We start from the raw sequence: 9025 nt of genomic DNA on the forward strand, positions 1-9025 counted from the left end.
GCACTTCACATTACCCTCTATTCAGTTAACTGAGATTGGAGAAGATGTGTCAGAAGAGGCAGAAGCACCTAATGAAGTCGTTCAAGTGCAACCATCAGAGACAACAGTGCAAAGCACACGGTCTGGATGAACACCATGACCCTGAGATCAATCGTTATACCTGTTCTACAATTGACAGCCAAATATCTATGCTTACTAATGACACTACTGTCTCTATGGTTGATTAATACCAAAGATAAACTGCTTTTTGAAACAAGTCGTACCATTTGTGCCACTGGACTGCACACAACACATGAACTAACCAAATGCTCAGGACGGCAACCAACTAATAAAGGAACAAAATGAGGAAGGACTTTGGTATCAAGCAATATGTAGAAATTAAGGGTATCAGGTAAGCTAATTATATTAACTGGCATACAACAGTGACTTTGGTGGCAACATCTGTTAACTTTCCACTTGATATTTATCATATTTTGAATGACAGCAGTTTAAACAACTGTCACAATAAGCTACTTGAAAACGATACTTTTCCATCTTACGTTTTAATGCCAGTGAACAAATATTATAAAATATATCTTAGCAAGTAACATGAAAAATGGCCAATACTTTAATTTCCGGGATATTTGTAACCGAATTTATGGGATGAAGGATATTTGGTTAGGGAACCTCTTCTGCCTGGTCTTTCTCGTCATCGATATGACCACTTGTGGATGGCTTTTCCTTATTGACTGATGCAGTCTCTTGCATTTGTTCAAACTGTGCCACAAGCTTTCTACCCAAAAAAATACCTTTGGATCATTATCAGTACAAGTTCTCAAGTGGCAAAAATGATTAAAAGCATTCCACGTATTGTCACGGCATAAATTTGTTAATCAGTTAGAGGGATAAGTTGAGTGTTGTGTAAAAGAAACGTGCCCGATTTGCAGTTAACTTTGATAGAGCATGACTTCGCTGCTTTGGTGTCTCCCTGTCACTTGACCGCCTTCATATCCACAGGAGGTAACTTTGTTTTTAGTCTCCGTGGTTCCTCAATTTGCTGGACAGTACAACTTACTTGAATTGTTGGCACGGCGTCATCCTTCAGTTCGAGTGTGGAAGCCAACCCAGCCAATTTCGCCTCCATACCGTGGTAGCACTCTGGAGAAAAATGGTTACTGCTGATGTGCCCAGATCCTGGCTGCCAGTTATTGTCTCTTTTCACTAGCATCAACTGAATCCATTGTTAACGTAGCCGGTCATTTTTTGGAAATTGATGCAAACTCTGGTGTGTGCATTGGTGTTATTGCAAAACATTACTACACAGCGCTTCCTGGGCTCTCTCTTTTTCTTGCTTCCCTTTGGATCACCATCCTTTTCATTTTCCAAGTCCATCGCGGAGACAAGGTAACTCTGAACTGGGTTGTAACTTAAGCTTCAGTTATAAAAGGGGCACTGTCATGGCTACTGCGCATGCTTGTAATTGACAGATGCAAATGATGCAAACAAGGCCATGTTTGTATGAGTGCACGTGAAAAAGCCGACTCAAGTTGTGAAACCTTTATCGTGGTTCTTTATTTCCATTCGAACGTTCTCCAGAAAGAAGCCTTTCTTCAGAACAAGGTAGCTCTGTTGCGGTTTGTATCCATTTTTAAATTTAGCCACAACTTTTCTTCCTGCTTTTGTACTCAACGAATCGCATTGTCTCTTCCTGGATTTCTAATACCACAGTTTATGCCACTTGATATTGCGAAATGTAGTCAACATTGTTTCCTTCCTGTTTGCGCAGGATAACGTCCCTAACTCTTGCCAGTGTACGAGCACTTGCTCTATGAAAGCAGCAAGAATCAAAGTGCCACTGTCATTACTTGTGGATATGCAAGTTACCGTGATTGTTTAAAATTTGCAGGCTGAAGTTTTCCTTATGCATTAGTATGATATAATAGCTGGATAAGTGTGTATCAGCACGGCAGGCTCTCATATGCAACTAGATACCCAAAACAATGCATGAATGTGAGGTGATCCCCTTTGCTAAAATTCAACCCTGTAAAATAAGTCTACCATTCTCCATAGGCATAAGATTACTCTTCAAGACATCCTCGATAAAGAGCTGTACCATGTGTTAAAAGTTCCTAGCACAAACTAAGGTCATATTGTTAATGTCATCAGGTTAGGCAAGTAGAGCAGAACCATTCAGTATTTATTAACACTTTTTGTGCCAGTTATACATTCCTCCAACAAACCTTGCGAATATTTATCACTATATTTGATACTGTTACACTTAGAGACACATGGTCTGAACCATAACTGATCATAGCAAGTGCATATATATTCAGGCCCATGTGTTACCTTATCACAAAAAGACTGGATCCCTTTTGACATGGAATGTCTTATAGAGTCTTGACCTTGACAAATTTCAGCTTGGTTTAGCCTTGAGCTTTGCATAGCTCTCCTTAAATGGTTCTGTGCTCTTCTGTTTATTTCTCTGATATGTTCTGCATTGCAAGCTTTACCCTTGTGAAATGTTTGCTTTTCATATTCTTTTGCTGCTTCAATATTTTCAGATCTTTTTTGGTGTTTTGCATTGTTTTTCTTTTCCCTGAACTCTATTTCGTCTCTTCCGCTTGACAGATTCTCTCATATAAGCTCTTTTTCCCACTGCTTTGTAGAAATTATTACTGACACACATCATTTTGGCCATGGTTTATTAATCGATTATTACCTCTGAATAATTGTTGACATTGGTAACAATGCTGATTTTATAACCTGAAATACTAACACTTTAATATTTAGATTTAGCCAAGCCTAAAAGCGGAGCTACCTGGTTATATATTCTTACTGGCTGTAGGGTTAGTGAAAATAAAAGGTTTCGAATTGTCCTCGTTTTGATTTTTCCGGTTGCTGCTTTAATAATGAAATAATTTTCTTTGCTTTTTTTTCTATTGGAAAATTCATTGCCTGACTAGTGAGTGAATTCTATGGTAAATTTTACGCTAAAACCCAATATTGCATGAATCACGAAGCGATGAGTACAATATCGGTTTTTTGAGTGAAATTTACTTTGGAAATCACCAGTTTGGCAATGAATTTTTCTTGCACTGCATGAGTTTTAAAAGAAAACAAGCACATCCTCCGCGAGCAAATGGAAAAGGAAAAAAGACACTTCAGAGTCAACTGTCAATAGCCAGCGAATAGGAATCACATTAAAATTAGAAGCCATAAAAAAATTGTCAGTTCAAGGTCAAAGGAGAGTTTTACTGATGTACTTTATTCCGCTTTACCTCTGAAAACGAGATCATTCACATTTTGATGTATTTCATTCATACATGCCAGGTTGGCTTGGAACATGAATCGACAAAATACAACCAAGAAAAGACGAACTTCAAACAAGATCCGCTCCAAAACTTAAATAACGTTTAGGTGCTTTAATTTAAACAAACTTCTGAAAACACAAATTAGTGAAATTTCCCCCTAATTTTGCGAGAACTCATTGCGATTACGTGTTTATAACATAAGGGCAGAATTTTCTTGTCACTGCTGGGCAAACGGATTAAAAAGCACACAAGTTGCTTGATTGAACAGAATACAGATAATTGTTATTTACTTCCAGTTGAGAATAAAAAATCCATTTTAATTCCTGAACAAAGGAAACCGATTAAACCACTTTTTGAAAATAACAAACAGTACAGTGCCCAAGGAAAGAATTTGTGGAGTAACGTCTTGCACTAAGGATGAGCTATTACTGGTACAGTTCTGTTTTGTTGTTGTTGTTCTCTTTCGCTTTCGTTTCGTTTCTGTTCTAGTTATAGGTCCTCCAGACATCTGACCTTCTGAAGATATGCCAAAAATTGCAATAGAGAGAGCAAATTAAAAGTAAACTCTCAGCTTAAGTTTATATCCCTCTGATGCTTGCATAACTACATAGCCGTCAGTGTGGACCAAAGCTATCATGATATGTCAAACTGGATTGAAACCAGCAAAAAATGCAGAAAAAAAACATTGTCCGAACCATTTTCTACCTGAATGTGGGAGGCGTGGTGGCCTCATGGTTAGTGTGCTCGACTCCGGAGTGAATGGTCCAGGTACGGGTCCCGGCCGGGAACATTGTGTTGTGTTCTTGGGCAAGACACTTTACTCACACGGTGCCTCTCTCCACCCAGGTGTAAAAATGGGTACCGGCGAATGCTGGGGGTAACCCTGCGATGGACTGGCATCCCATCCAGGGGGGAGTAGAAATACTCCTAGTCGCTTCATGCCATGGCAACCGGGATAAGCTCTGGCCTGATGGCCCACTTGGCTTGTATGCAGACTTTACCTTTTCTACCTGAACACCAAAAGCGTTGACTGTGTAAGAACTATAGTTGATGTAGTATGGCCATGTTCATGTTTACATGAGTTAACCTGAGTTGAGCCTGCAATCCAATTGCAAACCAATACCTGGTCAGCAGTCAACTTAAAAAAAAAAACAGTGGACCTCGGTGAGCTCTAAGCTTGAGCTCGCAATATGGTTATGTGATACTAGTCAGCGGATACCTAGTTTTGATAGGTGTCAATTGATGAAAACATGGATGTCCAATATCAAAGATGTAACATTGGACATCTACATGAAAGACACCATGTTTCAGCCGTTCAGTTAGATTATTAGCAGAGCTCCGAGAGCGGAGCACAATAATTAAGAAAACATGGTGAACTATCGATGCAAGAAATTTTGGTTTTATAGCAATGACGTCAGGTCAGGTCACAGGTCAGGTTGCAGGTCAGGTCAAGTCAGGGCAACAGGAAGAATATTTTTCTGGCAACGAAATTGATTTTCGCCATCCCATAATGGGGGTGGGGGGCGGGGGGTATTTACATAAAGAAACAATACCAGTTATTAACTCTTTGTAATTTATCATGCTTTAGTCAACTGACCATCCAGGGTTTTAATGCAAATACCCCCCCAGCTTTCAAGCTGCCCGTAAAAGAAGACTACCTCATGAAGCTACTGCTGTTGTCTCAGTCCGTCATGTTACTATGGGTATCCAAAGACGGGCTTTTAAAGCAACCGATGAAATGGGTGCAGTATATGACTGGAATGACTCTCTAAGTACCAATCCAGAATCATTTCTTCTTTCAGGGTGCAGGCTGCAAGAACTGCTGCCATCATTATCAGTTATGGTGGCAGACAAATCCATTTTAAATATGCAGGCAACATCGGGTATGCTTCCCTATCCTGAAGATGGATTAAGCTTTCTGGGATTTGGAAATGAGGAAGATTTAAACAACGCCAATGTCACACTACCTGATTTGTGGTGTACTATGGATGATTTCAACTTCAGTGAGACCCTACCCACAGCCCTTATGGAAGGGGACTTTCACACGTGAGTGATCATGTTGTTAGCCTCAGAACTGAGAAAGTGATGTTAGTAGATGTGTATTATATATTTGAAGTACAATGTGCCTGTCAATTAGACAATTTTATAACATAATTTGAATAAACCCACCACATAGTAGCTAGAATCTATCAGCATTCCAGTTGGTATATTACCATTTTTGTCTATTCTGCATGTCACTGTATTCAAATGAAATCACTGTGCACATTATCATAATATGCAGAGTTGGGCTGTTTGTGTGTGTGGAATTTTATGAAATGCAAATTAATGTTATCAATTCGATCTGTTTGTTTTATTAAGATAAGGGTGGTTTCCTGGAAAGACTAACAAATCTGTTAATTTTATGGAGACTAAAACCACATCCATTCAACCAATGTGAAAAAGTGTTGTTTCAAATGTGCAAGGATGTTCAAGTTAACGATCCATGGAACTTACATTTATGCTCACTGATCCTACAGCAAAAACATTCCTGAAATCAGCCATGTTAGTGGGGATAGCATTCCTAGTGTGGTGAACACTGGTGGTACTGGGGACAGCAGCCCTAGTCCAGCCAACAATGTTTTTGATGACAGCAGCCCTGGTCTAGCCAACAATAATGCTACTGAGGACAGCAGCCCTGGTCTAGCCGACAGTAATGCTGCTCAGGACAGCAATCCAAGCAGGTAAGTTCCTCGAGCTGACTTTTGACACAGAAAAGACAAGAGTATATCAAGAAGTCATCATTTAAAATGCATTACCATTTAGGTTAGGTAGTCTTTTTTGCATGAGGCAACAGATTCAACAGTAGTTACGAGAACACAGAAAATTTAGTAGTGTTAAAACTGATAGTGTTTTAGGGATGATAAAAAATGTTTGCCGCCAATAATTGAGTACAGACCCTTCATAGACACATTGTGAACATATTTTGTTAATAACGAAATTAATAATTAAATAAATAGATAAAAAATAAATAAATAATTAATTAAATTCAATAAGTAAAGGCAAGTACAGTGTGGGAGGCGTGGTGGCCTCATGGTTAGTGGTTTTTGACTTTGGAGCAAGTGTTCCAGGTTTGAGCCCTGGCCGGGGGAATTGTCTTTTGTTCTAGGGCGAGTTACACTTAACTCTTAAAGTGCCTTGCTCCACGGAAGTGTATAAATTATTTTTCAATTTTTCTACGAGTCAGAGGGCTCACTTTAAGGTCTCATTTTCATTGCAAATACGTAACCCACATGTGAATCCTGATGGTACTGTTCCCAGGTGGCTGTGAGGTCACGCACTATGATCTCAACTTTGCAATTCTACTGCTTGCAGAGCCTTTTCCGTGATTTTTTTATTTGTTCTCGTTTATATTCTGTGGTGCTTTGTTGGGCCTTTCATGTCAATTTTATTGGCCTTTTACTCTTAGCTCCACTTTGGATGGCTTTGTCAGTGTTTTGCCATTCTCCAACTGGACTCTCGTTATTTTAGGTGGCTGAATGATCAACTAGTACGGTAAGGCTTACCTCTGTTTAACATGGATGTCAAAATAAGCAGGTGATTAGGCAAATCGCTGGCAGTTCCCATACTCTCCAGAGTTTTTACCAAGAGAGTAGAGTAAAGAGAAAAAAGGTTTAAAAATGGCAAATTTTTGGGACAACCTTGGAATACTATCCATACTTGAACTGCGATCAGGCCCATTTTTAGCATCACTCATATGTTCACTTATATTATCACTTGCTAAAATTGGGCCTGATCAAAAAAGTCTCTCAAGACAATTGACCAAATTTTGACTGACCAAAATGCTGATCTGATTGGCTGTTAAACACTGAAATTGAATCTCCTTTGTGACTGTGCTCAGCTTGCACAAAGTCCTCAAGACTCATTTGCCATTAGCTTAAATAAAAGGGTTGTCCTAAAAGCTGGAATCCGGAATCTGGAATCACAGGTCATTGTTTTACCAATACAGAGAGTAAAAACTATGAAACATTCATAAAAGCTAACCTTGGCCTAAAAACGTTTGTTTAGGCCTAATTAGGCCTAAGGTTCGCTTTTATGAATGTTTTATAGTTTTTGCTCTCTGTATTGGTAAAACAATGACCTGTGATTCCGGATTCCGGATTCTGGATTCCGGATTCTGGCTTTTAGGACAACCCTGAATAAAATTACCTGCTGTTTTTTGAATGTCAAATAGCGAAAGAAATGCCAAGAAACAGGTTTACTGGTTGTTTCAAATGGTTATGAAAGCGCGTATTGGTTTCCTGATCAGACAAACGACGTACATGTATATATCAAAATGAGGAGATGCTAATAAAATCATAAGGTACATGAATGTAATAACAAATATTTCAATTATGCTTATTTATGGTACATGGCTTGTGTTAACATTGGTTTCTAAAACCATAAGTTAATATTGCTTCATAAAAACTTCCATTCTTGAAACTAAAATGGCATGTTTTAGAGACCAATTGCACAAAAATACACAAAACGTCTTGAAACAATGTAAATTATTTTATCCTGACCACTTCATAGTTAAATAACTGGTAAGTTCACACAAATTTCCATGTACAAGGCTGGACCGACACTATTTATAATCTTGTACTTTTCTAAGTCGGTGGCAAATCCATGGAAATTTCTATGTACAAGGCTGCACAAAAGTGCTTACAATCTTATTATTTCACTACATGTTACTAGTGAGTCCATGAAGACTTTCTATGTATGAGGCTGAAATAAACTACTACTTTATAATTTTTGTGTCACGGCTTGCCGTGACACTATTGTCAGGACAAGACTTTCCCGATTTGTCTTGTTAGCAGCAATCGGGTCCCTGATTGGATGTCAATTTCTGTATGTGGACATCAATTGGTCGCTTTTTTGTGTGTTGGAAGCAATCACTAGACCAAGTAGCCTCAGGAATTTCGAGTCGACCCGATGTACAGTTTTTGAAAGTTCGTTGTCTGGTTGGAATCTGGTCGGAATCGTGGCGCATGTTTTAGTCTACGTCGCCATTTTAGATGGGATAATCATGTATGAGGTAAGCCACATTTTTCATCATGTTTTTCTTCCTACCCAGAAGCATTAGCTGGCACACTTTTCGAGAATTGTACAATTGTGTACAATAGGCTCTAAAAGCTGTAATACTCACAACTATTTGTCTTAAAGCACTTGAGTACAAGGAGTTCACCAGACGTTTTAATAAGAGGATCATTTGTGATGTTCACGCCGATAAGACCGATATCAGTCCTCTATTTGAAACTTCGAAACTCCTTCAGGAGGCCGAATTCATTCCCCTTGTGGGAAGCAATAAACTCCTTCCGGAGGCAGAATTAATTCCCCTTGTGGGAACTAATAAACTCCTTTGGGAAGAACAACACATTTCTTTCCAGGGAAGCTTGGAACTCTTTATGGACATGAAATTGTCCAGCATTATGGCAAATAACCCTTTGTACCTCCACTCACTAAAATCTCAGATAAAGGTAGAAATTTACCGCTGGCTTTGCCAACTTGTAAACAAATTTGTCGGTTGCAAGAACGTACACATATGCATTGTGAGAAATACGATCCTTTTACTCAAGTCTCAAAGGCTGTGTGAAGTAAGAGTAAATGCATGTTTTACCATTGGCTGATTTATTTTGTGGAATTAAGTGAATCAAACACATCTGTAAATATAGCTACCCAAGCTCTCAGCTGTGAAAATGCAAAGTTAAAGTTGCAACACA

Source organism: Montipora capricornis, chromosome 6, assembly GCF_036669925.1.
Source record: "Montipora capricornis isolate CH-2021 chromosome 6, ASM3666992v2, whole genome shotgun sequence".
Taxonomy (NCBI): Eukaryota; Metazoa; Cnidaria; class Anthozoa; order Scleractinia; family Acroporidae; genus Montipora; species Montipora capricornis.